The 27959-nt window shown below is 35.8% G+C and overlaps 2 protein-coding genes across 3 annotated transcripts in view; one reads left to right on the forward strand and one right to left on the reverse strand.

Moving 5' to 3' along the window:
- The window catches only part of LOC145941638 (synaptogenesis protein syg-1), a 273743-nt gene that overhangs the window by 93015 nt on the left and 152769 nt on the right, over positions 1-27959 (reverse strand). For both annotated transcript variants that reach the window (XM_083047832.1, XM_083047838.1), the window contains exon 12: positions 10649-10697. The gene's annotated coding sequence lies outside the window, so the exon portion shown is untranslated. The remainder of the gene's footprint in view (positions 1-10648; positions 10698-27959) is intronic.
- Positions 1-27959, forward strand: part of LOC145941649 (limbic system-associated membrane protein) — a 203006-nt gene that overhangs the window by 31610 nt on the left and 143437 nt on the right.

The raw sequence follows: 27959 nt of genomic DNA on the forward strand, positions 1-27959 counted from the left end.
AAATATAGTAATCTTATTTAAATATTAAAAAAATATATTTATTAAAAATATATATATTAAATAAATATATATACATTTATTAAAATAATTAGTATATTTAGAATTTTATTTTCTACGAGGATGCTAAACCATATTCTCTGTTTCAAATGTTACTATACATAATATTTTGTCCATCTCGGAACTGTGTCAAGTCTTTGGTGGATCGACACGCGCTTGACGGCGGGTCTCTCTTCTACAAAAGGGTTGATCGAATAAATAGGCACGTCATGTGCGACGGGACGTACGAAAGATGTATCGAAAAGAGCGAGCAAGCGGATATTAACATCTTGCGCGCCTACGTATCCCATACACGTATAACATACATATGTATATATATACCGGAAACACGTGCGCGCACGCTCGTTCACTCGCGCGTAACCGCACACTTGCGTAAATGGAATACATACATATATGCATCGTATGGAACATATTATGTACTTGAGAGCTTGATATTACCCCCCTGTACCAAGGGACAGCAATGCATACTGAATAGCCATTACCCTTTTCCCCATTACACGGTCACCTGGCGTGTATAGAATACCAGATTCGCGCGAATAATAACGAATCTATCACTAGGTCGTCGTAAACGAGCCATCTCCGAGCCCGTTCTTCGATCCTTTCTCGAGCCACCCTACGATGTAGCTGGTAAACAAAAAAAAAAGAGCCCACCATATTTCGCCCCGTTAATCCGAATGAATCTTCATGCAGCGTTTCCCTTTGATCTTAACGTGACTCTGTGTCGATGTAGTAATACACTCTTCGTAATTGAACTATCAAAGAAGCGAGAAATATCGGGGCGATAAAGCAATGAATCATTGCATTAGTGAATTATTTACTCGATTGTTTCATAATTGTGTTTCTTGATTTAAAAATTATGTGGTTACGCGTAGCTTTTATTTCTTGCAAACTGAGACTTTTGGATCATGAAACGTATTTTGGTGTTGGAAAAATAAATTCTGTCACATTGGTGGTTTACACATCTTGAATATTTAGAAAGAAATTGTAGCTTCTTCTAGCTCTACGTCATTAGGAATGGAAACTGGCGAGCAATCGGGCGTGTCGCGAGAAAAAAAAGATCAAAATTCTTGCGCGATACCGATTCGCAGCTGAAAGTTTATAATTCGTTGTTAAAAAGTGTGTTGCGCAGCGTGACCTCCGGGGAAATCATACGAAGCGTCTGGCGATACGTTGCCTTGCAATCACAAACGTCACATGAAACAAACTCTATGCATCCGCGAACGGCTGCACACCGATAGAGAATACTAATCATCAGATTTCCCACGTGTCGCTTTCACCTGCGAGCACGCGTCATGCACAGGTATTTCTTCCTTTAAAAAATTTTTAACGACATCTTTAATCATTTTATCGGGATACAAAGGCAAAACGAGCCTTTAAACGAGCGAGAGGGAGCAAAGAAAGACGTGATAATAGTATTATTATTTTGTCTTCGGAAGCGGAGGAGCGGCGCAATTTAATATCGTTATTCGGAGCAGATATATACATATATAATCGCGATTATTGTCTGCATCGGAGATGCACTTGGCTTCATTTCGCCTTTATTCTCTCTCGCGCGCGCTTTATTCTCCCCTTAGTCGAAGGGGAGGCACAATATTTGTCTTTCCATCGAGTATACTACTGCGAAAAACCGAGGAGTCGAACGCAAATCCGGCAGTCGATAGATCGACTATTCGTGCCGTATAGGAGTCGTCGTCTAGGTGCCTCTAAAATGTCGCCGGAAGGGATGTAACGTCGTTTATATAACTCGGACCCTGCTGGTGTGTGTTCACCGGGATAGAATTTAATAAAAACCCACGAGACATCTTTACGCCCTCGTAACAAGCGCGCTCGTAAACCGAAGAGAATGCCGAACTCCTTTTATATATATCTCATGCAATTCTTTTTCTACAATCTCGAATGTACGTGAACGCGGTCGAGGAACGATAATTACTACGGTAAAACGGGTTTGATTGCAACGAGACGGGTCTGGATCGAATGGGGAATATCATATCTTCTCGGTGTGTTTCGTTCTTCATTGTTCTTTCTCCAAAGGATTTTGCGCACATAAATCGAAAGAGTCCTTTCTTTTAAGAAACTAAGCGCCAAGTCTGCGCAAAATTTCTCGCAGTTGTAGACATTTCTCTTCTACTTCATCAGTGACATTACTTAATTAATTTTAAGCATGCTGTAGATTTTTAAATTTCGATTTATATATTTTTGTATTATTTTACCGTCCACACAGAGTTTAGATAAAATGATTCTTTGGTTAAATTTTAGGTCAAATTATTATTAAGAATAATTAGACAAGATTCTCTTGGGGTTAAATCGAAATGATTGCGCGAAACGAGGTAAAGGACCATTCGACAATATATCTTTGTACCGTGTGTTGTAAATCTCATCGTCTGAATATCAAATACGGTATACGTAAATATATGTATATTGGCAAGATCGCAGAACGTAAGGGGGATGTCAGGGAATGCTAATAATATTTGCATTTTATGAGAATTCTAGCATGTTGAGCCCGGGCACAAAAGTGTCGCCGAGATGTTTCCATAAATGTGTGTATCGACGCTATTTCAGATTTCATCGTTGATTCATATATCCGCGCATCCGCCGCAAATAATTTTCGCTGCAAAACTCTCTCGCGATCAATTGTCAAACAATGTTGTTTCGCTTCATTCGTGCTTCTCACGATTTTAAAACGAGACAAAATCGATACATATATAAAAATAAAAAAAATGCACATTTTTCTTCAGGACAAATTACACATACTTTTTCTCATACAACTTATAACTCTCTTTTTAATGCACTAGCAATTTTGCGGTAACGTAATTCCGAGATGAAGGACCTCCACAGTGTATATACCGATAAAATTGAATTTATCGACGAACATTCTCCCTGTTTACACGTGAAAACGATCTTTTATTCGCTCTTACGATAATTAAAGGTAAATTCTGGCGGTCGAGTAGTGTTGGTACGCACGCGTGTACTCGCTCGGTTAGAGAGAGCGGTATGTAGCGACGTTGTTTGGAGAGCTTCTTACAAATTAGCCGTGAATATTCATGTGAGGAAGGTGGAGTAAAACCGCAGGGCACGTACTATCTTCGCGGAAAACATTTCGAGGGGATATTTCTACCCTGCGGAAGACAGCAAAATCGGGAAAATGTGTGTTGTCGCTCGGTCAGATGTTGTCTCTAATATCTGTCCGGGTAAAGATATATTATATAAATAATTTGTGTGAAATATATTTTTATCCAAATCGATAGAGACACTTATATATATTTACTTTAATCACACGAGAGTTGAAATCGATGTAACTTGTGTGGGTTTTAATTTTATCATAGATTCTAATTTTAACAACGAAAGTCACGCTTCTGTTATGAATGAAGAGAGATATAAGTAATTTCTTTATATATAGAGACCTGTGTTTTTGTCAAATTGCGCTAATTTCATCATTCATTTTATTTTTTAATTTAATTTTCTCTTTTTTATTTTTTTCAATAATATTCATAATTAATTTACATCGTGTACGATGCGTACGCTATTGCATAACGTTTGCGTTATATATGTTAGTACTTTATTATAATCGCCGATGGAAAAAGCCCGATACTTGTTAATCGCTGCTTTAAAGTGCGGCTGATGGTTTCGGTGCTTTGGCGCGGATATAAGCACTTGGGAGTTTTTATGAAGTCTAGAGAGAATCGCGAGACTCTCTAGACTTCGGGGGAAACTCTCCAGCTCTCGGCCAACGAGCGTAGTAAAGCATTACTTACGAGAAATGTGGCTTCACGCATCGTACACTATCGTGGACGCCGCGAAGGGGGATGAAGAGGAGGGAGAGGGTGGGAGATAGGAATGGAATTTACTTCAATTTGCAAAAACTCTCGCGCCTCGCGGGGACGTAATACTAGCTTATTATCCTCGTAAAGCTGTCACGTCCTACGCCATACTAGAAATCGCGACGGATTGTGGTGTAGCTTGCGGCGCGGACTAGTTTCCTTATATAATTTTACGCGCGTGAGTGGTGCTTATTTAGCGGTCCAAGTTGCAGCTTCTGGTAAGAAAAAAGAAGAGGAAAAGTTTTCAAATTTTTCCGAGTCCAGAGTAGTTTTCTAAGAAAGTATATAGAGTACACGAAGATATTAAATCCGCGACGCGAAGGCGACATCAGCTATACTTTATAATGATGGCGGGGGAGGACGTTCGAATCTCCACCAAAATAGAATCTTCGAAACTGTCAAGCGTCCGCTCGGCGCGAGAAGAAGAATTAACCACCAGCGCGGGGATATATATTTTACTCCGATTCTCTATAGCATATAATACCGTGAAATAACTTTTCGGCCATTTACCCTGGTGGAAGTTCGAACAACGCTCCGATGAATAATTCAAATACTAAACGTAAACGTCAAATTGTGTGTGTCAAAATGAGCCGCGGAGCTTTAAATGAACTTGGAGAAGTACCGCAATCAAAGTTACGTCGTATCTGGTAATCTAATTTTATAACACAATGATTTAATGCGTATAAAAAATATATATGCATTTGTAAAACATAATAATGCGCTTTAAAGAGAATTCTTCGTACATTTATCATCAACAAATATTTTTGAGAAATTCTGCCATCGTTATATTTTGTAACAAACTCGATAAAATTTAGTTTATTTTATTAAAATAGTGCAACGACTCTGATATTATTATTCGCTGCAATTTTGAGGAATCTATATAATAATTCTTATAATTCTCATTTAACATTCTGGAGCAATATCTCAGAATGTAGGCAAATTACATGGAAATACTGGTATTACGTTTAAAATTTGGCCGAAATGCTTGTATACGCCGGGGCGTATCGTTTATTGTCTAATATAATTCATACATGTTGCGGGGGAAGATAATTTGGGAAGTAACTCGAGCGTAATACAAGAGATAATTTGCGCGTGGAACGTGATAATACTCGAATTAAAATAATAATCAAAAATATTTGAAGGGGGGGCAAAGTTAGACTTTACATCACGCGCACCAGCGATGAGATGATATAACAGCTCTTCGGTGGTTTATTTTGCGCGGCAAAATTCTCTCTCCCATAGAGCTAATGTATGTATGTTATTTTATCGCGGGTGAAAATCTCTCTCGCTAGACTTTTTCGAAACTTTGAATAACGAGCGTAATACGTGTTTTGTCGGGACGATAAATATCGAGATTATTACGAGAGTTTAGTAAACTGTTATTAATGCATAAGTAGGCATAAGCGCATAGATATATAGGTGTATTTTCTTATCATCGTCGTTTCTTGTGTTTTATTTTTTCCTTCTATTACGTCAGTGATGTTACATCGATGACGCGTAACGTCATCACACACTCGATGAGAAGAGAACAAATTACAATTAATTCGAATTGTGCGGATAAGTCAAAAATATCAGAGAGAAAGAGAGAGATAGAGAAAGTTTGTTGTGTGGGTGCAGAGCGTGTCGTTTTTCATTTCGCCCATTGTTCGCCACACAATTCAGGAGCCTATTATGGTTGTTATTCTTTCGGCCCCTCGACAGCTTCGCCCGCGGTGTATATATGTGCCGCGACAGACAACCGTACTGACATTTGTGCACCGATACGTTATTGCGTTTCGTTGCGGTGCAACAAGCGATGCAATATACTGTCCGATGTTGCTTCTCTCCCGTACCTGCAAATCCCGTACCGAAATCTATTCGCGTTTATTTACGTTCTCCTTCTATCTCTCGTGATTTCCAACGTCAATTCTTTCCCTCTTCGACGCTGCCTGTGCTCGATGCACGTTTATGAGCCGCAGTCAATTAACGATAATGAAAATACGATGAGCTTTATTTCTCGTCGACGCGAATTTTACTCGATAAACCCTCCCGATTTGTGCCTTCGAAGGATGGATGAGCGAAAATAAAAATGACGTTGATATCGCATCATATTAATTTCTTTCACTTTCTAATAATCTTATAATAAATAGAATTTTTGTGAAAGAAAAAAAGATTCAAAAATCTACCATGTGCTGGTATCTGAAAAAAATTCTAGTTTATGCAATTAAAATATAATAAATGTATAATTTTGTATTCTTTTTTCCTAATTGATATAATTACACGTAATTAAAACATTTTGAGAAGGGAAAGCGACGCAGATTAATAAAAGTTACACGTTATTACACGAAGCATCAAGTTAAAACGCATGTCGGTTCAGCGTATAAACCCCCTGGCTTTAATTTTATTTCAAGGTAAGTTAAGCAGATCGTTAGAGAGGATTTCTATTTATGTAATCTTTTTATTAAAGCACGGGGTTAGAAAGCGCGCACGAAAGAGAGAGAAAGGGGGAGGAAAAATTTCACCACCTCCGTAACTTGTCCTCCCGATTTCACTCCTCCCTCCCCCAACATGCATTCTATTCCTCGTCGATTCAACTGAATGTTTCGTACACTCACCCATCGGCCACGACAAGCATGTTGTATCGGTGTATAAGCGTGTTCGTCGTTCCTCCATAGTATACGGCAGTAAGGGGGGGAAAACTCGGAATGGGCGAGATTTACGAGCTATGCGGAAACCGATGTGCACCACACAGCTATGCACGCACACAGGCATACGCACACACGCATATAGGGACACATACACGCACAAACGAGACTCACCGACGTGGGACACTTTTTCTATAGTTCGGTGATTAAACAGTTTAATATCACAAATACCTGGCCTCTGGACAATGCCACGTGGTGTGAGGCGCCTCCTATAGCGGTCCAGGGTGGACCTTTATTGTCCTGATTCGTGCGCGTTGTTGTCCCATCACTTAGCGGCGCGAAACTTTCCGACGGATTTTTCAAGACGGTTTTTTTTACTCTTTTCTTCCGATGAGCACCGATATTTATTATTTAATTCGCTGCGCGTCGTTAATCGCGTCTATTCGTCGATACGCAAGTATTTATAATATATATAAGAGTCTCATATTTATTTATATTAAATTGTTGTACTTTTATGTGGCTTCTATTATATTGCATTAATTTTCTCTCTATATTATATAATGAGAATAGAGATTAATTAAATTATGAAGAAAAGAAAGAGAGAGAGAGAGAGAGCCCGAGAAGAACTTTAGAATTCTCTAAAATTCTTTTAAAGTCAATGCAGTGTTGGCTCGGACAAAGAGTTAGTACTATTCTTTCATCGTTGATGTAGATGTAGAAGAAGCTAAGGGAACATAGGATCGGAAAAATTTTCAACGTGAAGATATTGTGCTGATCTTTCCTTTTGTTAATAAAATATAAGATGGACAAAATTTATAAAAAAAAATTATCCTACTGTATTCAAAGTGAAGATAATATTGAAGAAGAGAGGTCGACATTGCAGGTCAGTTTTATAAATATAAAAGGAAAGCATAGAATTTTAATAATGGCTGATAAATTTAATATATAATTTTTTATTGAATTATGCACAAGAGAAAATCGAGAATATAAAATTTCTTCTAGAGTCGTAAAAGTCTAACCATCAAACACACAAAACACATTCGTAGCTATCTATTTGTCGTAAAGTAAGTGTAGGCGTTTCCTCTGCGAACGCTACGCATAAAGTTAAGCCACGACAAGTTTCGTGAATCATATTATCGTTGCGAGGATAGTAAAGCAAAGAAATTTTATTACAGCATGTCGGTCGTCTGACGCGTCAGGCATCACAAATTACAAAAGTTTCCAAAGTCTTCAACAGAGTACTACGAAGGTTCGTCCTTATCTTTCACTCTTGGTTTTATTATTCATATTCATATGTAATGTATAAAATATCGCGCGATGTTTTCCCCTAACGTCTCCTTCGAATCTTTGTCTCCCTAGCAAAAGTAATTCCGTCGCAATTTTCAGCCGCAATCGCGAAGATGTGAATTTTCAAGTCTCCTCGTAAGACAATGGATACAATAGATTCGAGAAAGGTTAACAAAACCGGATAATTTACACAGCGCAAGGACTGTGGATCTTTCCCCGACTTTTTCCCCCGGATAATTTTAGAAAGGCGCGGAATCGCGACACGAGTTTGCCGCGAATTAGGACGACCTGTGTGCGACCGATACGCGAGTGATTGCTGAAACGAAAACGAGCGAGAAGAAAAAGAAAAGAGCGAGGTAAGAACGGAAAGGGACGAAGGGAGATGAAACCAGGGTGACCACCTCCAATCAGCCACTATTGCCGGCGAATCGATTTTCGTAATGAATTGTGGCTCGGTAACTCCCACCACCTCGAGCCAATATTGCTTCTTCAGGTTTACAAGTTCCTTCCTCTCTCTTCCTTGGAGGTCAGGAACTAAAACCTAAAACACGATCGCCTCTAGTCCACGATTAAAGCCGTAATACCTTGACGTCGAAATGTTTTTTCAGCGACGAATTCTCGTTCCGTCGAGATTTTTGGAGGCGTGTTTCAATGGTACTCGGAAAATTGGAACACGTGGAAGCTCGGTTATCAACGCGACACGACCGTTGTTTTTCAACTAAAAAGCGCGTGTTTCAAAAAAAAAAAAAGCTTTGAATTTAAAAAGAATCGACGTAATCTCGCTTTGCACCGAAACCGATACATTTGATTTGTTCCAAAAAAAAAAAAAAAAAGAGGAATGAGAACCGATATTATTTTATTATCTAATCGTGACAAAGATCCAATTGTTTTTAATTACGTTTGATCCCCAAAGTGACACTTTGTCCGGGAAGAAATTATTTATCGCATTTTTTAAAAATAGAGATTGGCGTATTTATATTTTTTATACTTTCGGACTGGTCCATTTAAAATTAATTTATTTAATTGAGCTTAATCGACCAGCTGGCGGATGGCTGAAAATACAGTGGTGTTCTTTACGCAAGGCGATGAGTCATGCGTCAAACGCGAACCCTTCTGAGTGGAATTCCTGAAATATGCGAAATATCCGTGGAACGGCACGTTTATAATGTGTTCCGCCAGCCAGCTCGGCGAGTTTTCACGTCGTGATTTAAGCGCGATCTTCTTGGAAAAATCTTGCTCAGCGAACGATGCAAAATCTACACCTCTCCACTGAAAGACATAATTGCTGAGAATTTTACTTGATATACCGGATTTTCCATGAACTGCTTGGCGTATATAAAATTTAATTTCTTTTATATATTTTTAATAAGATTTCTCTCCTTTCCTCTTTTATACATACATATATATATTTTTTCTTTTTATTGACATGATTGTAAAATTTGTTCCGTTCAAATTTTCCAGTAAAACCTGTGTAATTAATTCTTTTAGTGTTATTTAACACACCCACAGACACGCCTGCGATATATTTTAAGACGACAATGAAAAATTACATATTTGAAATTAACGTACGATGGAAAAAACTCTCCCCCGGGAAGTAATCTCATTTTCGAAGGTATAAAAGGAAGGAAGCTATATAACGCACACGGAGACCCGCGTGCATGATCATTCTCTCTTTTTATGCCCTTGTAATTAAGTTTATTATCTGATCTGTTCTCTCTCTCTCTCTCTTTCTCTCTCTACGTATGCAGCGCGTAATACGATACGATTTTGCGGACGCGCGTATGAAACAATTGGGGGAACCGAATGTGGTTCCTGAATCAGCCAGCGTTCGCATGCATCTATACACGCGGGCGGATTTTGGCCAAGTTGGCCGAGTCGATTGTCACTCGCGGTCCATCAGTGTGCGATGGAGCACACGTTTCGGATGATGGGCACGAAAGGGCGAGGTGGGTTATACGTGTGGCGGACATACACCGCACATAGAAGAGTGGCGGAGAGCGGCAAGTGTGCGGGCGCTCGCCGTGTGACCACCAGATTAGTTTTGTTCGAGGCAATTTGAATTTAGATTAGTTGTCGCAAATTGCCGTAGCCGATCGCCACGCGCGACTATAACGCCAGCCCGGCCCGTTATTTCTCCGGAGCGTTCATTTCGTAGCCGGCGCGCATATTCGCGTCATTCGTTCTGGATAATCAAACAACTCAAACTCGCGAGTCACTTGTGTCACGGTTGTTTGTAAAGTCCACGCGATAGAGAGGGAGGGAGAATTCGCGTAATTTCTTATAATCGAATCGGCGAGGAAAAACACGTGCGCGAGTTTAATTTTTCTTCTTTTTTTTTTCGAAAACATTGACCATCGAAAAAAATAATTAACGCGAGTTTTATAGAGATCATAATAATTCGCATACATAATTAGGTATATAGCTTTGTTATACGACTGATTAGTTTATTATTAATTAGTTTATTATATGATTAACTTCCATTATAATTCATTAGATTAATTTCGAAATAAATATTTCATATATGTATATGCCTTGCGCAGAATTAGAATAAGTATATCATGTATTTTTATCTTTTTATTCAAAAAATGTTTTTCCTTTTTCTATAATTTTTATCGTACAAGTAATATCTCTTTAATTTATTTTAAATATAATAAACTTAAAACTTTTAATATCAAATTTTATTTACTAGAATGTATAAAAGAAATTTTTCTACGGTTTAAAATTGACTCAGAGTCTCTGTCGTGCATGCAGCTGACTCGTCGTCCGAAGGTTAAAGCAACAGATCTACCTAAAATCTACATCTATATCTACAAATCTCTACAAATCCGTTGCTTCAAAATAAAATAAAAGTTTGTCACTCACCGACCGAAACAGCGCAACAATGGAGTTGATGACACTGAAGCTACGTTGTCTGTAACATACAAATATAAAATTCAAATTATAGCAGCGTTTAAAAATACAACTTTTATACAGGATTTATATAAAAAATCTTTCTAACTAATTTTCTCTCGTTTAATTTCGTTCATAACAACTAATAAATAAATAATAAAAATTCATCCCAGGATTGCTTCATCGATGCCTCTTCTAGGCCTTCGATCGAACTCTAACCAATTCGGGCTTTATCGGAGCAGAGCTTGTTCTCAATCGATCGAATCTTAAATCTGAACTCAAATCCGCGCGAACATATACGTATACATACACGTACATACAAGCCATACATGCGCGGCCGGCGTGTCGCGAAATATGAGGCGTGAAACATTGTCCAGCCACGTTTCAATAAAATTTCCCATTCTATCGGCAACAGAAATACGATAATAATGAAATCGGGCTATATCACGCGAAGACGCGACGCGAATACCGAATACGCGATACCCCACAAAAATCGACGATGCACTAATATGCGTCCAATGTATCAAATGCGTTCGCTATATACATATGAGCCATTTGCAACTCGTGGCGATGCTATTTTGGATACTTGGCTTCCCCTTTGAAATAAATCTTAAGGAATCATTTAAGTAACGTCAAAATGTGTATTCGTTCGGAAGGTTATATTACATAATTTTGTAATGTAATACATATAATTTGGAATATACATATATTTATTTTATAATTGACAAATTATCTATATTTTATCCCCCTCTTTTTCCTCGATTAAAAGAGGTGAAATATAGATGTGCTTATTTAAAAAACGAGCATCAAGTATGTGTCGATTAATTCGCTTTTTTAATTATAAAATAAATTACTAGATATATTATACATTATAAAATTATATAATATAAATTTCGATTGCATGAAATGTTCAATCAGAAATTAATTATTAGTCACACGACCCATTGTTGTCCACGACGCGAGATTATATTCAGATACAAACAAAATTTTTAATTTTGGTATTATACGTGCTTTATTACATAAGAGAATATTGTGATTATATATGATGCACAAATTAGAGCTCGCAGATAAATGATATAAAGAATGTAAATGATGAAAAAAACAAAATTGTATAAACTTTTGAAGAATTATGATTAAAACCTAATATTTATGTATAAAATATTCAAGTCATTATAAAACTCTAATACACACCTTATTGTAAAATTTTATGAAATATTAAAATATCTATATAAAGAATGTAAAATATATGTAAAATATAAAAAATATTTTATTATAGATATTTTAACTATTATAAAATATAACTTAAAATATTGTATATATTAATAATACCAAATTATTTCCCCCCCCCCCCCCCGACACTTGTCGCAATTGCGTTTAGAACAGAAATTCGACGGAGCGTCTCGCACTAATACTTTCCTGTTCAAGTGTCGTCGCGCGAATAATAACGGAGTACGTAAACATTAGCCACAAAGACCGAATACCATAATACCATATTATTATCAATTTGTTGCCGAAATGTTTTACGTATTATAATATATATGTATATAAACGCGGAAGATTTAATTATAGAAATATTTTAAATTATAGAATAATTATATTAAACGATGAAAATATCACGGAGCCTTTTGATACTTGATTTAATCAATCGATTTTATAATTTGTATCTTTTACTGCGCGTTTTTAATCCGAACAATAAATTACATCTAAAGCGGTAAAAAATTTACAGTAGCGAAATATATTTGATTTCAAGAGTATGGTAAGAGAAATCATTACTGTTTGTAAGGAAGAGACGATAATTTATAATTTTTATTCCCATCGTTTCGGTTTCTAATAAAAATTATAAATATCTAATAAAAATTATAAATAATTATAAATCGCGAGAAAACACGCTTTGATAAGAAGCCGTCATCGCGATACAGTTAGAGACATTTATCGAAAGTTAATTAATCAATTGTAATAATTATAGCAAATTATTTCTCGAATTATTTACATATCACGATCGCGTTTCAAAAAGAAATTTGACAATGTGCAAAACGTCTTCGCACCACTACCTTATTGCTCGAGTGTCGTCGCGCGAATGACAACACGGGCTGAGCGCTCGTAATAACAATAACACACTGTACGTCGTAAAAGCCAAATACCGTGTGTTACAGTTATTTTGCTGATGCCGAAATATTTAACATTTTATACATTAATTTATAATTTGAATTAACACTGAATATTGTATTTCAAATTAATGTTGATAAATAGACTATCGTCGCAAATAAAATTTAACATTTATTTAAGCAAAATTTATTGTTTTATTGTAATCAAGGACCTATTTATATAAATTAATTTAGTATTATCATTTTACCAAATTTTCATTTTCCAAAAAGAATGATTTCATTTAATGTTAAAGAATCAAGAATTTTTCTTTTATAATTTTAATAAATTAATATAATGAAATTTAATTACTGCGAATAATGTGGCAACTTATTTTATTTTATTTTATTAAAATTACGCAATTTTTGAGCCGTAATAATTTGAAAGGAAGAAATCATAATTATAAATTATAGGTATAATTTTTATTATGCAGGTATAAAACAAAAAAATTTTGTTTTTTTTAATATATAAATTCAGATTTAATCTTAATTTTAAGATTAACTATTGAATAATAGATAAATGTGACATTAAAAAATTTGCTATTAAAAATTTGCTTATTGAAATTTGCTGTTAAGAATAAAACATGTATTAATATTCCGATTTCATAATGCGCAGGTATTATATACATATATTTTAGCGGTCAATTAATATTATCTTTAATTGTTTGCAAATTTTAATTATTATATAAAAGATAGAGAGAGAAACAGAAAGAGAAAGAGAGAATAAATTATTAAATACCGTTTTACAAATAAAAAAATTTAATGTAAAAAGTTTGACGTTGCAATAATAATTTTTTCCGTATTTTGTATTATATTTTAATTATTTATTTAATACAATACCTGGATATTAATAAACATTTTTCTTTATTACAGTGATTAAAACATTAGTTGTGATATATGGTCTGTCTCATTAGCGTTGCGTATAATTTGACGCGAGATACTACAGGTGTCTTGATAAAAATATTAAATAAAAAGATTTTATATAGAGATTTTATATACAACCTATATTCTCACATGTAACGATATATGTGAACATAAATCTATATTGAAGATAGTGCCTTCTTTTATATAACTTTCTTTTATCGTCTTATAATATCAAATTAGATATTTTTAGATTTAATATCGATAAAAAAAAAACAGACTTTATATGGCAGAGCATAGGCCAGATTTTCACGATGAAGGAAAAAATCAGTCTTCTTAAGGACGAATGTATTTTTCCCGTAATGCACGAATAATATCGTCCGGATAAACGGCAAAGAGTGCAATCTTCAGTTGTTCTGTTATCGACGTTTACATTCGCGAGAAAAATATCTTAACGTTTTTCTCACGAGGGACGGGGTGGTCAAATGGATTTACTCGAATGATCGTATGATTTACCGAGACATACGTGATAACAGATTCCGAACTTTCTCCACGGGACTTTTGATATCGATATATAACGTTTCTGTTTTTTTTTTAAATTATAAATGGCGAAACAATCTAATTGTTCGAGTTGTCATAAAAAAAATAATATATATATATATATATATATATATCACAAGCCCGCGTTTGCAGCGTCCTTTGGATAATTATTGATAAATGAATATACATATACATATATGCCTGTATACAGATACGTAATTTTTCATTAATCTTGGGAACATTTCGATATAAAGTGCGTTTCGATCCAGTTACGCAGACATGGAGTGAATGTAGTATACACTGCATGGCGCGCAATTAATCATGGAAACTGTCATTTTATGTAATAGTCGACACACGACACGGTATCGATTAGATTATCGTTCGGCCGATCGGCCGGCTATATCATTAAACACATTCCATCTTTGTCCATCGAAAGTGATGGGACCGAACCATTCCGCTCTCTTTACGCCTGAAATAATAGCGCCTATCACGATCCATCCGAAGTGTTGCCATTGTGCTTTTCGAATTTTCGTAATTTCGCTCGCGCGTTTGTATCGACGATACGTGCGGTTAGCCACGTGTTCGGCAATTTTCCGCGATTGAATGATATCGGACAGACGGGGACTATGAACTCGCGCAGAAGAGAGAAGCGAGGGAAAAAATGGTATTATATATCGCGCAAATTTCGTTGACGGCGAAGGGGAAAAGCGCGACGCGTCATTTTCAATGGAATATTTGCATTACTCGTCTCTGGATACAATTTCGAAATAATCGTTGAAAATTGTCACGCTATATATTCCGTTCGGTTCGAAAAACCGTTTTATTTCGTATTTCGCTCTCTCGCGTCGGCCACTTTATTTTTAACGTTTTCCAGCACACGTAATCTCGCGTACACAATCGTGTGATTTAACTAATTACATACTATTCGATCCATTTGCATTAACGTGTATCTCCGCGTTTATATATCTTATACATCAGGCATTTATTGAATTTCAACACAACGATTTAGTCGGTCTTGTCGTTTAATTTGTATTTAAGTTCTCGGAATTTTTTTGTAGATTTATAAATTGCGAAATTCTTTTCAGTATTTATTCGGTACCTACTCTTTCCAATATTTTATCCATCTTTCTGTTATAACTTAAACGAGGCGAAATGTATATCGGTTCTTTTATATACTCTTTTTCAGACATTCAGGCAGCAAGTCTATTCGTTTCGATTCAGATCGATTATGAGCCTTCAAAGCGTCAGAATGTTCATCAAAAATTAAATTTTGACTGTCAAAGTAGCTTCGCGAACGTACTCGAATCATCTCGGATCATCGTTATCCCGCGAAGTACGAAGGAGAAAAATAGCGATATAGTGTGTGCTCTCGATATTTAAGATTAAAAAGATCCGACATATCGCATCTGACGCGCGCGAGAGAGGATATCAGCGGAATAAGAAAATCTTCTCTTCTTGTACCTTGTAGAATTGACCCAACTCTGAGTATTCCTCTCTACTGTGTATTTCGCGTATTTCCGTATATGAGGATTCGCCTCACGTTGCGCCTCCGTTCCCCGGGATAAGTGTTGCTCAGAACTTAAATTTGATCTAGTGAAAGGATGTAGCAAACAGAAGAAGAATTCATGATCGCGAATTGAATATATACAAGTTTTTAAGTATATCATTTCAGATGGAAAAAAACAATAATATACAGATAGAGAATTTTTTAAACAATTAATATTAAATGTTCCGTTAAAATATGTCTTCTCAAGTCTAAAAGGAAAAAAAATTAAATTTATACACAAGTTTTTAAATATATTATTTCAGATGGAAAAAACAATGATATACAGAGAATTCTTTAAACAATTAATATTAAACGTTCCGTTAAAATATGTCTTCTCGAGACTAAAAAGAAAAAAAATTAAATATATGTAGGACTTCCTTTTTCCGTTTGAAAAAATTGTTACTATTAATCACGAATTCTGAATGTCATTATTCAAAGAGCTTTATCTCGGGACTGGCTCGAACACATGTTTAAATTTAACAATGAATGAGATAACATTCGTTTCCTCCGGTGTAAGACCCTCTAAGACCGATTCACTCTGGATTCGCCGGTCTCTCTCTTCTCTGCGATATTCCGCTCCCCGACTATATACTTCTGTCTCTATCAACAGGATCCTCTACCATCATCCACTATGCGTGCCGCAGGCGGGAATCTTTTTTCTTTCATATGCTGCGTAGTCGGAATTTATGCGAGCGGCATGCACCCGGGATCCGGGACGTCCGTCGTACGGACAGAAATGAATAGAGCGGCTCTGGCTGCCGGGTACTTTACAAATATGTGACCAGAAAACACGCCGAGGGCTCAACCCTCCCTCTACCATACGGAGATTCCGCGCTCCGCTGCTTCCGCTTTTCCATTTTCGAACCCAATTTTCGATTTCGCGATTTTTACATTTTTTCCCCCTTGTTCGATACAATTTCACGATTTAATGGTGCTCGGCATAAACGAAAAAAATACTAATTGTAAATACAAAACCTAAAATGCCTTACGAAGGTAAAGGCAATTATATACTTATAATTTTGACATAAACGTATGTATATATATTTTTCGCGATTTATGTATCTTATATAATTCTAAGCTTAATTATTATTTAATTATTATTTGAACGAGAAGACTTTTTTATATTCTATATGCATAAATAGTATGTAGGTATATGAATACATTGCATCAAATTTTTCAAAAGTGGAATACGATGATATACTGTCAATAATGTATGAAAATCCGAGGTTCTGATAAATTTTGCAGCATGTCGGTTTTGTGGGGATTTCTACCTTTTCACGGATCTGCCATATAAATCAACGTGTGCCATAAAGATCGTGCACAGAGTCGTAAAATTCTCAGCAGGCAGTTACGATGATCTTTCTTCCTGTGCGGAAGAGAAAAGCGCGTTGTCCTCTCTTATGTACGTATCATTGTTCGACCAGTGCGGTTTCGTTATCAGTTCACTGATTCAAAAAGTGCATTTAGGGAATACTTTATACAGTTTAACGAACTCTTTGTGGAAACGCGCGGAGGTTCTTTCGAGACATGTCGAAGAGCGTCGTCTGTATATCGCGAGGAATAATAATAATCCTTCGCGACTATAAAGACGCGCAGGAAATTAAAATCGGTTAACTGCTGCGACGAGTGATACTACATGGGATATCGTCTATTAAATCACCACAGTTATCTGCGACCTTGTATATATACATATATAGAGAGAGATACCATGTTTCATTAATGTCACAAGTTTGAAAATTATTTCAGAAAAGGTTTTGAATAATTCTTTTAAAACGCTATTTTGATAAGCTTTTCAATGACGGTGTTTTAAATCAATATTTCTTGTATACTTTTTTAAATGTTATTTTTATAAAAAAAAATAAATTTTTAAATGGTTTTCAAGCTCTTATAGCCTGTCTTATTATCATATTTAATTTTATTGGTAGGAAATCGGAAAATTTGCTGCTACGAATAATTATAAAAAACGGTCAATTTTTAACGCGGATCCGCTGCATAATCGATTGTATAAAGTCACATTATATTCCGGGAGCGAGCGTGAAAAAGTTCGAATGCATGATAAATCTACGAAGATATAATTATTCCCGAACAAGATAGAGTGTGTCAAAATGAAAATGCTTACGTGAGTTCTATTTCTACTAGTGAATTACATGAATGATTAATATGAAATAATAATTTGATTTACTTGATTGATTGAGAGATTCTATTTGAAATATTCAGTTGATTTTACGAATCAGGAATAAATATTTCATGTATGCGTGGTTCTCATCAGAAACCTTATATATATATGTAAGTAGGTAATCAATTGAAATAATTATTTCTCTCGTGTACAGGCAGTGAAATATTTAAATACTATATTTTCACGAATATTTTATTCCGTTTATTTCCCTCTTACTCTTTACATCTCTTCCATCTGTTTTCGTTCAAGTTTATAATTAAATCATATTAATTATTCTTGTACACTGCATTGTATTAAATAAACGATGTCTAGTTTTAAAATATGCACATATTTGGCCATTTTTTATTTATTTATTTGATTATTTTTCTTAAATATTTGAAATAAATCAATATAAATTTGAAAATTATTTCAGAAAAGATTTTGAATAATTCTTTTAAAACTCTATTTTGTGTGATAAGTTTTTCAATAACGGTGTTTTAAAAATCAATATTTCTTGTATATTTTTAAATATTATTTTTGTAAAAAAAAAATAAATTTTTAAATAGGTTTCAAGCTCTTATAGCCTATCTATTGTCATATTTAATTTTCAAATAATTTTTAATTTTATTTAAACGAAACACTATTAAAATAATTATTTTCAATACTTTGTGCATTTGAAATGTATTTCAACAGCGTTCTCGATAAAATGTCAAACGTTTATTAATACGTTTATTAATACGGTCCTCGTCTGAATTTCGTGTCAAATTCATTAAATTGCTTTTTTCAAGTGAAAACAGAATTTCAGGTAATCGGACTAAGACTTCACATTTTTTTCGTTTCACTAGCAGTAAAAGAAAAGCATTCGGTATTAGAGAGTATTTCGACGCGCGTAATCCTTGGAGAACGTTCAAAAAAGAAAAAAAAAGGAAAAACTACTGGTATCCGCAACGCGAGGCATTAGATTTCGACGCGAAGTCCGTCATCGCGACGCGAAACAAAAGGTGAAAATCGCGTTTGGAGACGTCGGAAAGGGAGTCCTTTACGTAGAGACGGCAGGTAAAAGGCGCGAATTGCGTAGTATACGTAAATCCGATATCCTCCCTCTTCTCCTCCGTGCGTCTTACCTCGCTCTCTTCGCGGGAGCGCTGAATATCCGTCACACGATACGTGGGGTGGTCTCGAGAGGATTTACTTTACTGCAGATTGATGTATGAAAGAATATTATTTTACCGCGCGCGCGCGGCATTGCTTTCAACGCCCGGGGGTGAGTTTAGCGCACCGGAACGACGTCGCTCCTTTTATACAAAATGTCCTTCGATTTCTTCAAACGACCTAATCTCTCCCCGGTCTATCCCTCGTTTTAAGAAAATTGTGTGTGTTTGTACGGTTATTCGCTTACCGGTATTGCCCTAATGGCGTATAAGTGTACATCCTAATATCTCGAGGAATTATCAGATCTCGTTTTCGGGAAACGATGCACAGTAGTCTGACTTTCTCATTTTACATCCGGGTCCAATTATACTTTTCTCAGGGAAAACGGAACATTTCCACGTCGTTCCGCGACCGTTTAGCCGGAGTATGTACGAAGTTACGACGCCCGGCAGTTCATTTAGATAAGATCTCCGTCTTTCTCCATTCGACTGCCAGACTTTCCTCGGCGGAGAATGGCGGAGTCGCAGATTCTATCGCCGGCAAAACAAATCCAGTATCTTTTTCCCAAATCGGACATTTTAACTGTCTCTCTCTTTCTCTCCCCGCGCATCGTATAGGGTAAGAAAGTTCAATATATGAGACCCCATCTTCGAACGATGTTCCGAATATTACGGAGATAAAATGAATTAAAATAATAATAATAATAAAGACATCTCTTGTCGATTTTCTTTTTTACAAATTTTAATTATAACGGTATTTCCTCTCGCGCGTGTCATTGGCCTGGACAGTCTCTTTATAACTTCTTTTCGTTCTCTTGCATTACTTTGGGATAAAAAATTCTCTGACTTTTCGGGGTTTTTTTCTTTTTTCTTTCATATACCGTGGGAATTTTTCACAGCGTGGACTCTTTATAAGAAAAATTCTTGGCGATACCGCAACGATTCTCGTTTTTCCTCGTTTTTACACGCGAATAATATGTACGTGCGCCGCTGCTTTTCCGTCGTTTGCAAGTTTTCCGAGCCGGTCCACCCACCGGCCGACCATCGCCGCTGCGTCTCTTCTTCCTCATCCGTTTCTCCCCCTTCCATCCCTCGTAGAGAGAATGTAACGAGCATGCGGGGGAGGACCGCGCGATTGTAAAAAGCTATACGGCGTACGACGCAAGGGGTGCAAGTTGGTTCTCTCATTTGAATACTTAGATTGGAAGGGTCGCGGAGGGGCTTCGGGATCGGAGTAAAGAGTAGAGGTAGATGGTATCCGAGCGAGAGGGAGGGGGAGGGAGTGGGTGAGAAAGCCTGGGGGCCGCTTAATCGCGTTTTCCGAGAAATTTATGAGATCTGAGCCGATAAGGTAGGGAATAAGAGCAAGTCTGAGAGACCTCGAAGAGAGAAGAAAAAAAGGAACGACGGGAAGAGAGGGAAAATAAACGAGGCTCAAGGAGGGAAGGAGGGGGTGGAAGGGAGAGGAGGTTAGAAACTGGAAACGCGATTCAAATATAACTGTTCGGTTTAATGCGGAGAAACAGTCTGTGATTCCTAAAGAGATACGGCGAATCTTCCGGCGAGGTTGTCTTGAATGTTTTCGAAATACACGAGTGAGTCATCGTGATGATCGATAAATTGATGATTGACAAGCTATTTTCATGTTGCACTCTTTTAAATCGCAATTTATTGTATTTATACAGAGCGAGTATCTTCAAGCTGAGTGATTTATATGTATTTTATTTGTTATAATTATGTATTTATTATTACAATATTTATTATAATAAATTTATTATAATAAAATTAATTATAATAAATTTTATTATTATAAGCTTAAAAGCTATTGAAAGTCTTTTTCCTCTTTTAAAAAAGAAATTTGCTTAAATGAAAGAAAATTGAAAAATAGTTAATAGAATAATAAATTTTTTTAAACACTTTATCTTTTAATTTTGTGAGAATGTTTTTCTTCCTCCCTTTGAAAATTGCTCGAATTTTTTGCTCTGTTGTACGCAGCTCGAAAAAAAGTATTTAATTCATTTACATAATAATTTACATACGTTAAAATTGTAATGGCTTCTAATTCCGCGAGTCACTGTATGGCTTTTTTTATCTTCTTTTAAAAAAAAAATGTTTTTTTCGAAACTGAAACAAATTTTTTATCATGTAAAAAACTCGGGAAAAAAAGCATTTGATTTATTTACACGATAACTTTTACGTACATTAAGATTATGCGCGATATTTTTGATGCGAGAAGGTAGTGTCTGACCATAAACTGATATACTCCACTTAATACGCATTATTCAATTTTGCATTGTAACACCGTGTATGGAAGCGAAAGAAGGGATTTGATTTATCTTTATCTCGCGATTTTCTCATAATTTTCACTGCAAACCGGAGCAAAAGGTAAAAGAAGAATGGAATAAAAACAAAAAAAAAGGACATAACAGACATGGGAACGAAACGAGCGGCATTTGTGGCACGATAGAAAAAAAAACACACGGCGCGATAAAAAACGGATAACATTTGTCCTTTCCTCACATTTTTACGTTGATCAATGCGATCGTGGGAACGGAAGATAATCCGTATTAATAAGAGGTAACGTCAGTTACAAAGTTTTTTTTTTTCGCGACCCGATAATTGTGATCGCGCGGTCATATCGTCCAGCGCCACTAATCTAGGATATTTCTCTATTAAGGCCACTTAATCTTCGCGGCTGATGATGTCGGCGCGAAAGAAAGGTTTATCTCGCCCTTCGCTCTTGTTTTTCCATCATCAGTCTACCACCATGGCAAAAGAAGTGATATCGATAGATAGGTGCGCCGGCGGCGGCTTTTTTCGCTTTTCCAAAGGAAAAATCGAGAGTGCCTGCGTTGCCCGTAAGGCGGCTGATAAGGACGACTCATTGGTCCCGGGATAGACAGACTATTGTCATTTGTCAGAGGCATCCTCGCCTATGTCTATACCGTGAAAGTCTACCGAGTCCCAAGTTTCGATCGAACGAATACGCTTCTGCGATTTCCTTTCATAATTAAAACTGAGATATTTTTAGAGATAGATTTGAAGAATTATGACTCGCCATTTCCGTAACTTTATACACAGAGAGAATTTTCTCTTAGAATTTACCCTGAAAATCATGGTAATCGTCGGACAATATGGTATGGAAAAAAATTTATGAGAATTTCTTTGATTAATATTTATCACAATAAAAATAATAATATCTATCACAATAAAATATAAACTATGCAGTCTAGTGAAATTAATCAAACATGTTTGATATTTTATTGTAATAAATATTAGTTTTATTGTAATAGATATTATAATAGATATGTGATAAATTTTAATCAAAGAAATTCTCATAAATTTCTTTCCATATTGTCCCACGATTACCATGATTTTCAGGATAAATTCTAAGAGAAAATTCTCTCAGTCTAAGAGGAGAGTGATCCATCTAAAGAAACACATTTCTAATAAAGAAAACTATATTATCTAAGCGGGAAGAGCCACTCGCGCGGGAGGATTATTGACAGAGTCGTCGCTGGCGGGCGTTAAGGTGACATTAGCATTGAAAAATCTTACCCGTGAAAATCTTCGTCTCGCACGTGCGCAATTCGCACGCCGAGAGTGCATTCCACGGGCGTGGTTTTTCTCCGAGTCGAGCCGAAAAAGGAGAATGGAAAGAGAGAGAAGAAGAAGAAAAAAAAAAGAGGGAAAAGCGGCGGGTGAAACGCACATCGACAGGAAATACTCCGGTAGAATCAAGATAAACTCCGTTCCAACGGGAATGTCTGCGGACGGTGATATGTGTATAAATTGTATACGAACGGTCGATGTGCGTAGTCAGAGAAAGAGAGAAAAAGAGAGAGAAAAAGAGAGAGAGAAAATATTCCCGTGTGGGTTGCACATGTGTGCGCGCTCGACCGTCGCCTTATCTCGGATTTCGTTCGGACTTTACAGCCCCACGTAGAGGTCCTCTCCCGCAAGAAGGAAACAGTCCTTTTTCTGGTTGCGGAATCGGCCGCGGGAACCCCATGCATTTCTGATGAACGTTCAGAGAGAGAGAGAGAGAGAGAGAGAGAGACCGTACAACTCTTCGCGGCGGTTTCTTACGGCGCCCGTCGTGTTCCCGAAATCGTTCGGGGGAGGGTAGACGACGATTGTGATCTCGATTTAATGAAAATTCGAGTTATCCGAAAACAATTCGATTCTCCCGATCCGCCGCGCTGACTTTTTCCTCCGCGACTTCTTCGCCATTTCATTTGCGGCACTTATCTCGCGCGTCATATACGATATCTCGTGATAAGTTTTGACAAAACGAATTTCCTTTACTCAATTACGCCTCCGAAACTTCAATTTCGATGTTTAACCCTCCGTCAGTAATCATTTTTTTACTAACGCCGTCAGCAAACTAGGTCTTTTTAGTTCACTCTATATATTATTTTTATATTCTAGACTTTTAAAAAATCTATCTCTATTACAGTATCCAATAAAGTTTAAAGCCAACCATTAAACCCAATTGTTTAGACAAAGCGAAATTTGAACAGCAATTTGAAAAAAATGGAAATTTGCTTGTGTTTTAAAAAACCCAGATTGTTAACCGAGAGTTAAAATTTAGCTCGATTTTAGCGCTTCGCGATTATCGAATATATAAAATAATCGCCGTTTCTTTTCTATCTTTAAGCTTTTATTTTATCTATAGTTGAATCGAGACATTCGAGTTTCGATTTATTTTTTGTACCCATGATAAGTTATATCACAATTCCTGATTAAATCGTCATATATGTGTGTGTATTAAATATTGTAATCTCTTTTGCAAAATTTTACGATTTATATTTCCCATAGATGCTAAAATATTTTTTCACAACTCGCGTAAAAGATTGATATAAACCATCGCACCATCAGCTACCAATGGTACTCACAAATAAAATAATTTTTTTTCGATCGAAATAATATAGAGAAATAATCAGTAACACTCTTACACACATCGTGCAGAATTAATAAATGAAATTACGAGATATAATTACGAAGAAATAGATGAAATTGGAACAGTAAGCGAACGTCAATACGGGTCGTGCAAGAATCATCCCTTCGATCCCTCCTCCTCCTTCTTTCCCGCCCTGCATTGAATTACGTATCGCCTTTCGCGTTTATAACAGCGATATTTCCAGGACGGTATGCTCAGCGAAGGTACGTCTTCTCGACTCGCTTTTTCGCGAAGAGAGTGCGCGGTACATGAAGCGGAAAATTGACATAAACTGTTGCTCCTGGCACTCTTCTTCACGAGCTCCCCGATGCTCGGGGAGCATCGCACGCGTTGTTGCGGCAGTATAAGGCAAGACTTTTCACCGGTCCCCTCTTATACAAGTCACCGCGAGACACCTTCGAGACGAGTACGGGTCTTTGAGATTTACTCCACACATTATCTGTACTTAAGTGAATTCCTTGATATCATCTAGATTGTTCTCTCATCGTCTTGCGCGAGAGACGCTGATTTAAAAATTACCCTCCCGTGAGTCTACGTATAATTAAGACTCTATATATATATATATTTTTTTAATTTTTGTTTACAATTTAAATATAGCGCGTAAGAGAAACTTAATTTGTAAGCGGAAACGCTTCAAATTGCTTCACTCAACCCTGTAAAAGTTTAGTCGCGCGCGAGTTACTCTTTCTTATTTAAACTCCTTTAATTCCTTCCTTCCGTTACTCTAAAAGACTTTTAGCCCGTGTTATATAAGATAAGAGTTATAATTTTACTGGGATTCCATTATTCCTTTCAGAAATAACAAATCAATGTCTGATGATGAGATAAGGTTTTGGCCAGTCAGCAATTTCTCGTCATATCGCGCGAATACAAAAACCTTAAGATCTCTCCTCTTCTTTCCCACTTTTGCTGGGATATATATATATATACCTCTTGAGAGAAATTGATTGATTCTGTTTGCTATAATTTCGATTTACTATCTTTTGATTTATTAATCTAATGTCAATAATTCGAAAAAGGAAAAAGAGGAAGATCGGATATTGTTTATCTTGGCAATGTTTTGAAGCAGATACTTGATTACACATCCTTTTCAGCAACTGATTTTTTCGATGAAGATGATAGAATGAGCGTAGCATGAAGTATATCGCTTAATTAAAATTTGAGCTTAATGAAGTGGCTGACCCTTTTAACCTCTTTCGCTCTACTAAAAAGTTGAATCGGTTTTTGTCGCAGAAATTCATTCAAATCTATGTTATTATTAATATTATATTACATAAATATTATGTCTTGCTTGAATACAATTCGAACTGTTACGATAAGATAATCTTTATTATATCTTTTATATAATTAATATATATAAATTATATAAAAAATTGATAATATAAGTAGAACTAGTTTCTACTATGAATTTTATTTTAAAATAATTTCCTACAACTTTCTCGTTTGCAAAATATATTTCATAAATTTTACTCAATGATGAAAAGAAGAGATAAAAACATCAAAGAAATTCTTACGTTATGTACATTAATCGTTATTATTATATCATATAAATATTAAATCTTACTTGAACAGAATTTTTTATTACATAACAATTTTTATTGTATTTTTGTATATTTATTATATATAAATTATATAAAATAAAATTTATAATATAAATAGAATACATTTTTATGAATTTTATTATAAAATAATTTTCCTACAATTTTCTCGTTCGCAAAAAGTTTTACAAATTTTACTCATCTATGATAAGAAGAGATAAAATCAAAGAGATTTTTACGTTATATATGTATACTACTAATCGTTAAAACCTATTATATCATATAAATATTATATCTCACTTGTGAACAGAATTTTTACTATAAGATAATCTTTATAATAAGAATCTTTACTATAAAATAATCTTTCTCTCTTTCGTATTTTTTATATATTTATTATATATAAATTATATAATAAACTTTATAATATAAATAGAATGAATTTCTATCAATTTTATTGTAAAATAATTTTCCTATAATTTTCTCGTTCGTAAAAAGTATTTCAAATTTTACTTATCAATGATGAGAGGGGAGATAAAAAACGTCAAAGAGATTCTTACCTTATACATACTACTAATTAATGAATCAAAGCGATTATCACATAGAATATCTTACGTTAGGATCAGTGCGTGGCTTCGGTCACGTGATGCTCGACACGTGATCAGAGAGAAAGAGAGCGAGAAAGGAAAAGAGAGGCTTGCCATAGATATTAATTAAAATTCGCGCGGGCACTCGACCCGTAATGAAGAGATCTCCCGCTCTTTAATCACCTCCGCGTCACATGAAAACCACCCCGACGACGTCCGCGTATGCGTGTATATACATATATGTATGTATTACGCTCATATAAGCACGCTTTTGTGCGCTTACTCTGTAAGTTATTCGCCTTTAGCTTCTCTCGCTCGACTCGTGCTCTCGTCCCTCTCGTCCCTCTCGTCCCAATTATACGGTCAGGTAAAAGTTTCTGCGAATAATACGGCAAAAGTTGCGTGCGCTGATCTTCTACCCTAGCCTCTTATCCATTTCCCTCCGAACCTCCTCTCTCAGAGGCGCGAGAGGAACAGTCTTTCTTCACGCGGTTAGCTCGCGGCTACTCGTCACTCGTCGGAGATTCATTATCGCGATATAGCTTTCATCTTTCACCGTCCGATACCATATCAATTATCGCGCAACGAAAGCATCTTTCTCTCGTCAAGCCACTTCCCCTGCATAATTAATAGTTCGACAACCGACGAGACTTTGGACAAAAGAAATGCTATCGAAAAAGACGTAATTCGAAAGGATTCCTATAATACCTTATTTCTTACGCATTAATTGTTTTGCCATTTGCCATTTCTCCAATTATCTTTCTCTTAATGTATAATATTTGAAATGAAATTTAAAATAATACGAAAAATAATATTTGAAATGCAAGTTTAAAGACTTTAAATATTATTTCAAGTAAGAAGTCCTGAAATTCTTTTAAAGTTGCTATTTTATTTAATAATTTTAATTATTGAGTTTATAAGCTGAACATTTTTTATATATTTGAATCTTTTATATTTTCATTAGAAAAGATAAACTTTAAGATAATTTTTTATTTAAAAGAACTGTGAAATACTATTTAAATATATTGATAATAAAATTTATGTTTTAAATAATCTAAATAATATTTTTAAAATAATCTATATCTAAAATAATATCATTTTAAATTATTATATAATATATAATATGTTATTGTTATATTATGATAAACTATTTTCATGAATAAACATTGAAATGTGTCCAATATCTCAACCAATACTACACGAATAATGTGATTATACTTTATATCGTTACTAAATTCGCTGCTTTGATGAAAATGATGCTGGAGCACGTTATTTATTTATCGATTCAGATACGTAAATATTAAAGGCACGACTAAGTAAAAATTTCACGACAAAGGAATTTTTGATTTCGGGAATCCCTCTCTCGTACGGGTCATTTCACACGACGCAATTGCGGATGATGTGGGTAAAATTTGGAGTACGAGTTCGAAATGCAGTCTCTCTGTACAACCGGAAACGCCCAACCACACACACGCATGTTGCCGCACGGCTACCAGGCTGCTTTGGCCTCCCCCTTCCCTCCCCCGCAAATGGTAAAGTCGATGGCAGCAGCCCAAAGAGAATTTTCTAGTGGTGTACACCTTTCGGTTACTTGGTAAGCGAGAGTCGCTTCGATTTACCTTTAAAAACGATCCCACGTGCATAACGCATGATTGTCGGTGACGTCACTCGCACGCGCGAGCGCTCTCGAGTTTGCTCCGTGTTCGACATACATTTGTATAATAAAAAAAAAAAATATTCAATGACTCAATAAAGAGAGAGTATTTTTGCAGTTGCAGGATGGCGAAGCCAATTTAATAACCTTG

The sequence above is a fragment of the Prenolepis imparis genome, unplaced genomic scaffold (assembly GCF_030444845.1).
Source record: "Prenolepis imparis isolate NDT839.2.m4 unplaced genomic scaffold, iyPreImpa1.0 SCAF_1, whole genome shotgun sequence".
In the NCBI taxonomy this organism is placed as follows: Eukaryota; Metazoa; Arthropoda; class Insecta; order Hymenoptera; family Formicidae; genus Prenolepis; species Prenolepis imparis.